The following is an 8,038-nucleotide window of genomic DNA, read 5'->3' on the forward strand; positions in this document are numbered from 1 at the left end:
ATAAGAATATAGTCAGTTTGGCTGGGTAGTTGATTCTTGGTTGTAGACCTAATTCCCTTTCTTTCCAGAATATCATATTCCATGTCTTTCAGTCCATCAGTGTGGATGCAGCCAGATCCTGTGTTATCCTCACTGTGGTTCCATGGTATCTGAATGACTTCTTCTTGGCAGCTTGTAATATCTTTTCTTGGGTCTGATAGTTCTTGAATTTGGCTATAACATTCCTGGGTGTTGTCAGTTGGAGATTAAGTACAGGAGGTGATCTGTGAATTCTTTCAATCTCCACTTTTCCCTCTTGTTCTAGAATATCGGGGCAGTTTTCTTGAATAATTTGCTATAGTATTGTGTCCAGGATTTTTCTTTTGTCATGGTCTTCTAGTAGACCAATGATTCTCAAATTGTCTCTCCTCAAACAATTTTCTAAATCATTTGTATTGTGAATGAGATGCTTCATATTTTCCTCAATTTTTTGTTTTTGTTTTATAGTGTCCTGCTGCCTTGTGAGGTCACTTAATTCTAGTTGTTGTATTCTGGTTCTTAAAGACTGGATTTCATCCCTGGCTTTTTGGTCATCCTTCTCTTTCTGGTCTGATTTTCTATGGAGGTCATCTTTCATCCTCTTTACCTCATCTTTCATCTCCTTTGCCTCATTTTCCAGCTGATTAATTTTGGCTTTCAGGACACTGTTTTCTGTTTCCAGATGACTTATCTTGCTGTTAAAGTTGTCTTCAGCCTCTCTTAATTGTGTTTTGAATTTCATTTTGAGTTTTTCCAAAGCCTGTATCCAATTCACTGGGATTTCTGATTTAGCATTTGCTGATCCCTCCCCCTCTGTTCTATTTGCTGTATCGAAGCTATCTACTGTAATTTCTTTCTTCTTTTTCTGTTGTTTGCTCATATCCACCCCTTCTTTGCTCCCTGTATTTGTCTGTGCTCTTGCTCCTCTCATTTTTTTGGTTTTGGGAGCTTCTGTCAGTCTTCCATCTTGGAGCTTTGACAGAAGATCTCTCGGTGCAGTCTCTGGGGGAGGGTTGTTGGGCGTTTGAGCTTCCCTGTCTTCTGGAGGCTTTTGGTTGGATTAAAGTCCAGCAGTCAATGAGGGAGGGGTGTGGAGCCTGGACTTCCCTGAGTTCTGAAGAATTTTTTGGGGATTAAGTTCAGCTTGGTTGGGCTGGGTGTGCTCTGAGGCCAACACCTCCTGTAAGGCTGGAGCAGATATGGAGGATCTCCACAGCTCTGGCCAGGCTGCTAGCTCTATGCTCCCTCTCTAGCTCCTTCCCTGCCATCTGTGTTCAATGCTCTGAGCTTGGCACAGCCCTGCCCACAAGGTACACCCTCCAGACGATCACCTTTGCTGGCCCAGACATTCCCACTGCCTCTGGAGTCTCAGCGCTCTAGGTGGGCAGGAGGAGGGGTTCTGGAACCTTCCTTCTGCTTTCCCCTTAAAACCGAGTGGTTCTCGGATTCCAGCTTGCGGGGGGGGGGGGGATACCTTTTGAATTGAGTCCAGCAGGAGGGTTCCTTGGCTCTGTCATGTTGTTAGGTTTGATTTTCAGTCCCCTAGGAGCATTCAGTTTGTGATCGGTAAGGAAGGGTATTCAGACATCTGAACTTCTGCTCCTTCTTGGCCGCCATCTTGACCGCCCCCTCATCATAGATTTTAGAATCATAAATGGTCATTTTACTTATCATAGCTTTTAATACTTTTTATATAAAATTCCAAAATGCATTACAAAATGATTATACCATTTATTGGTAGAATACATCAATGTGTCTGTTTTCCAATTGCTTCCAACCCCAAACATTTCCCTTTTCCTTTTTTTCACCTTTGCCACTCTGATGAATATGAGATGGAACTTCAAAATTGCTTTAATTTATTTTTCTGTAATTATTAATGATTTGGAGACTTTTTTCATTTGGCTGTAGACTGCCTGGGTTTCTTCCCTTGAGAATTATGTTTTCATATCCTTAGACCACAGTTCTCAAACTTTTTGGTCTCAAGATTCTTTTATACTTTTATTTTTTTTTAACAAGTTTTTACCTTCTGTCCTAGAATCAGTACTATGAATTGGTACCAAGGCAGAAGAGTGGTAAAGGCTAGGCATTTGAAGTTAAGTGACTTACCCAGGATCACACAACTAGGAAGGGATTGAGGTCATATTTGAACCCAGGTCCTACCAATTCTAGCCTTGGCTCTCAAATACCCGAACCACTTAGTGATCCTACTTTTATTTATGTATTTTAATTAATTTATTTGTTGTTTACATAACTGAGCCATTTTTATGTAACCAGAGAACAAAAGATGCATAGTAAACACAGACAAGCCTTGAAAATAATGATAATTTATTAAATACTTTAAAAGAAAAGAAATCTATACACAATAGTGATTCACAACTTTAATACAATATTATCTGATATTTGTTAACTTTAGAATAAAAAAAACTCTGATAGAAAAATAGAATTCTTTAGGGAACAGGAGCCAATAGTGAGATTATTTCCTCCTTCTCCCCTAGAGCTTTGAAAGGAAGATGCTTGAGAGTGCTCCATTACAAAGATGTTCAAATGTTATCAGCCTTTGCTTCCTTCCTTTTTTTTTTAAGCTTAGATGACAGAATGGACAAAACACGGGGCCTGGCATCATGAAGACTTGAGTTCAAATTCAGCTTCGGGAAAATACTTGTACAAAAATATTTAAAGCCATGCTATTTGTGGTGGCAAAAAAAAACTGGAAAATGAAGGGGTATCTCTCGATTGGGGAATGGCTGAATAAATTGTGGCATCTAATGGTGATGGAATATTATTGTGCTGAAAGGAATGATGAAATGGAGGATTTCTATATGAACTGGAAGGACCTTCAGGAACTGATACAGAGTGAAAAGAGCAGAAGCAGAAGAATATTGTACACAGAAAGTAAAACATTATGGAACAGTCCAATGCAATAAGCCAGAACACTGAGAGAAAGACCTGTGGGAGTAGAAATACAAAAGCAAAACATATGACACCACTTATCACATGTATGTGATTTGGGGTTTAGGCTTTAAAAAATAACTCTATAGTGTGAAGATTGGATTTGGCTCTCCCCTGATTGTAACAATGAAGGTACTTATCTCTTGCTTTATTGGGAAGATTAAATTGTAATCCCCTGTCTATTTTTAGATTTTAATCCCCAAAGTGTTAACTCAGTATTTAAAGTAGATCTACCCAATTTAACTACAAAAGGTGTTAACTAACCACAAAAGGTGTTAACATCAACTTCATACATTGAATGGGCAGTTCTGGAGCCGAGAGTCTGCTATGATTGGTAGACGTAAAAATTTAGGGGAGGTGACACAAGATAAAAAGGTCTTTAAATAGAGGAAACAGATTTAACACTGGGTTAAATTGATTCAGTCACTCAGAGTTGGACTGGAATTGATCAGTGACTTGGGTTTGGAGTGAAGAAGAATCCCTCAGAGGAGAGACTGGAAGAAGTCACTCAGAGTTGAACTGGAAGACAGACACTTGAGGAGAGACTGGAAGACAGACACTCAGACTTGGAGTGAAGACACTTGGGTATGGAACTGGACCCCTGGAGGAGCTTCTGCAGGAGACCTCAGACTGCTTTCCTTTCAGAGGGTCACTATGGTGAATGAAAGGCTGCCTTAGTTTCCTTGCCCTTTTTGGAGGTGGGAACCTCCAGGAAAGGCTCATAGTCTCTGCTGGGGCTTAGAATTTCTACCTGGCTCTGAGGAAGCCAGAGCTCTCTCTCCCATTCTCTCTCTCTCCCCTTTTCTCTCTCTTCCTTAATATCTTCCCTCTATTGTAAAAATAAACTACACAAATTCCATTCTACTTTAATAATTCATAATTTAGAAATTAAAATCCCTGGTGACCACCAATTAAATATTCAAGTACAAAACATAAAAAATTTAACAATAGCAAAAATTAATAACATGGAAATAGATATCAAGTATTTGTGTAATCCAGTGGAATTGCTTGTTAGCTCTGGGAGGGAAAGAAATGAATCATGGAAACATGGAAAAATATTTTACAATAAAACATTTTTTAAGATTATTCACTTACAAAAATGAATAATACAGAAATATGTTTTGTGTGATAATACGTATATAATCCAGACTAAATTGCTTGTCAGCTCTAGGAGAGGGGAGGGAAAATAGGAGGGAGACAAAAGGATCATATAACTTTGGAAAACTGATGTGGAAATTTATTAAATTATATAATATATAAAATATAATAAATAATACATAAAATATAATAAAATAAAATATAAAAAATATACTTTTTTCAATTTTAAAACAAAAAAGAAAACTCCTATTGGGGTCATGAAGAGTTAGGCACCACTAAAAGGATTGAACAACAAAAATTATTCCAGGTACTAGGCTGTGATACAGAAAAGAATTGGGGATAGGACAAAAGAGAAAAAATAAAAAACAAAATATTCTGAATAGCTACCTGAGAGTTTAAAGCCAATCTTGATACCTTGACTTTCATCATAGTAAAAATTCCATTCATTCTCTAGGCAAGTGAATAAATTCTATGAACTTATGCCCAGAAAATAAAAATAAAAATAAGGATCTGGATGGCTAGATACAGAGCTAACCAAAAGAGAGACTGATAAGTTATTATTTGAAGGTCTCTATATAAGAGCTTTTGTTGTTGTTGTTGAATTGATTAGATGTGTCTGACTCTTTATGACTCCTTCAGGAATTTTCTTGATAAATGATTTGCCATTTCCTTCTCCAACTCATTTTACAGATGAGGAAACTGAAGCAGATTGGGTTAAATGACTTGCTCAAAGTCACATAGTTAATGTTTCTGAGGGTGGATTTGAACTCAAGACTTCCTGACTCCAGACCTAGCACTTTATCCACCGTGATACCCAGCTGCCCTATATAAGAGTGCTAGAGCACTGAAAAAGAGGCTGCTATGATACTGGCATAAATACTGAGTGACTGAATCTAGTAGGTCAGTCTTTGTGCATTACCTATTGGTCTGATGAAATATCCCAAGCTTGGTTTATCGATAAGAAGTGAGCTGGGGACAGCTCAAGCTTAGATCATTGGCTCTGGAATATTCTAGTAATTGCTCCTCCTGGTAATATCCTCCATGTAATTGCTCAAGCCACAACCCTTGTCCCATTGGAAATACAGCCTTGTGACTGCAGTGGAATAGGCTTTCACATCAATAATTGATAGTTAAGTCTACAGGGGATGTACCAAAGAGGGCAAGGCAATCAGTGGAGAGTGTGAGTGTTTCTTGCTCCATCCAAGTACCAATTTTAAATAATGATCTTTGTCTTGGGTTTTCTTCATGTTTCCTTGCTTGCATAATTGATTTCTTTTGGGGAAGGAAGATAATTTGAGAAAGACATCTCTTCCACAGACTGGGAGTTAAATCTGAAACCAAAGAAGCCAATAAATTCAAAAGGGAAATAAATGATAAAGCTTGCCAGAGGTTTTCTCTAAGTTCTGAATTTGGGCAACACAGTGAAGACCAAACTTGAATTCTCAGTCCAGCCATTTAATTAGCAACCTCTTCCTCTCTTTCTGGTAGCATAGTCTATCCATATTTTCTAACCCCTTCCTCAAACCAGATAACTTTTTTTTATGCAACAGCTTCCAGGAGGAAAGCAGGCACAGGACACTGTCTAAAAAGATCTGCCCACTTGGCCATAGGTTATGAAAGGGCAAGGGTTCCAGACTCTATTCTTCAGCCCCAATGTTTAGAGATCTCCAAGATATTTTTCTAGAAGTCCCCAATGAATTAGAGCTTTCTGAATCTAGAAGGGAATAAGAGCACCATCTATGTTTACCTTTATGCCGTACTGTTCTCTCCCCTCACACACACATTTTACCATCCTCATATTCCTTTATACCCCAGGCCCTGGTGATATTGATTTCCCTCACCTTCCTTCCTTCCTTCCTTCCTCCCTCCCTCCCTCCCTTCCTTCCTTCCTTCCTTCCTTCCTTCCTTCCTTCCTTCCTTCCTTCCTTCCTTCCTTCCTTCCTTCCTTCCTTCCTTCCTTCCTTCCTTCCTTCCTTCCTCCCTTCCTTCCTTCCCTCCTTCCTTCCTTCTTTCCTCCCTCCCTCTCTATCTCTTTCCTCCTTTTTAAAAATTTTCTTAATTTTTTTTTCTCCACTTACATGTAAAAACAATTTGGGGCATTCATTTGCTAACATTTTGAATTCATAATCTCTCCCTCCCTTCTCTTCCCCCTCCTTGATGCAGTAAGCAATTTACTATTAATTATACATGTGCTATCATACAAAAGAGATTTCCGTATTTATCATGTTGTGGAAGAAGACACATTTTTTTAAAAAGTAAGAAAATAAAATGAAGAATGGTCTGCTTCCATTTGCATTTAGACTTCATCAATTCTTTCTCTGGAGGTGAATGATACTTTTTATAATGAATCCTTTGGAGTTATCTTGGATCACTGTATTTCTGAGTATTGCAAAGTCATTCACTGTTGATCATTGAACAAGATTGCTTTTACTATGTACCATGTTCTTCGGGTTCTGCTCGCTTCACTTTGCATCAGTTCATGTAAGTCTTTCCAGGTTTTTCTAAGGTCATCCTTCTCATTTCTTATAATATTCCAGTACAATGATATATCAGAACTTATTCAGCCATTCCCCAATTAATGGACATCCTTTAAATTTCTAGTTCTTTGCCACCACAAAAAAAAGCAGCTATAAACGTTTTTGTGCAGATAGGTGCTTTCCCCCCTTTCTCCCCCCCTCTTTGGGATACAGGTCTAATAGTGGTATTATTAGATCAAAGAGTAGGCATAGTTTATAGGCCTTTGGTCATATAGTTTAAATTGCTCTGCAGAATTGTTAGATTAGGTCACAACTATAGCAACAGTACATTGGTGTCCCAATTTTCCCACATTCCTTCAAATATTTATCATTTTCTATCATATCAGTCAATCTGATTGGTATGAGATAGTACCTCAGAGTTGTTTTTATTTATATTTCTCTAATCAATAATGATTTGGACAAGTCCTAGCTGTGTGAACTTGGACAAGTCACTTAACCTCAACTGACTAGCCCTTACTCCTCTTCTACCTTGGATCTACTACACAGTATTAATTCTAAGAGGAAAGGGAAGAGGGGGTTTTTTTGTTGTTGTTTTTTTAAACCCTTACCTTCTGACTTAGAATCAATACTGAGTATTGGTTCTAAGGCAGAAGAGTGGCAAGGGCTAGGCAGTGGGGGTTAAGTGACTTGCCCAGGGTCAATCAGCTAGGAAGTATCTGAGGCCAAATTTGAACCCAGGATCTCCCATCTCTGGGCCTGACTCTCAATCCAATGAGCCAAAAAGCCTTCTCCAAGAGTTTTTTAAAAATAAAAGAAAATGTGGTGATGGAATACTACTGTGCTCAAAGGAATAATAAAGTGGAGGAATTCCATGGGAACTGGAACGACCTCCAGGAATTGATGCAGAGCAAGAGGAGCAGAACCAGGAGAACATTGTACTCAGAGACTGATACACTGTGGTACAATTGAATGTAATGGACTTCTCCATTAGTGGCAATGCAGTGATCCTGAACAACTTGGAGGGATCTATAAGAAAGAACACTATCCACATTCAGAGGGAAAACTGTGGGAGTAGAAACACTGAAGAAAAACAACTGCTTGAATACATGGGTCGAATATGGTTGGGGATGTAAACTCTAAATGAACATCCTAGTGCAAACAACAACATGGAAGTGGGTTCTGATCAAGGACACAAGTAATACCCAATGAAATTGCACATGGGCTGAAGGAAGGGTGGGTGGAGGGAAGGAAGGGAAATAATGTGATTATTGTAACCAAGGAATAATATTCTAAATTGACTAAATAAACTAATTCAAATGGAAAAAAAAAGAAAAGAAAATGATGATTTATAGCATTTTTTTTTCATCTGGCTTTAGATGGTTTTGATTTTGTTGTCTGAAAACTGCCTGTTCATATCCTTTGGTCACTTATCAATATTGAGGAAAGATTCATAGTTTATAAATTTGGCTCGGTTCTTTATATATTTGAGAAATGAG

The sequence above is a fragment of the Monodelphis domestica genome, chromosome 4, assembly GCF_027887165.1.
Source record: "Monodelphis domestica isolate mMonDom1 chromosome 4, mMonDom1.pri, whole genome shotgun sequence".
Taxonomy (NCBI): domain Eukaryota; kingdom Metazoa; phylum Chordata; class Mammalia; order Didelphimorphia; family Didelphidae; genus Monodelphis; species Monodelphis domestica.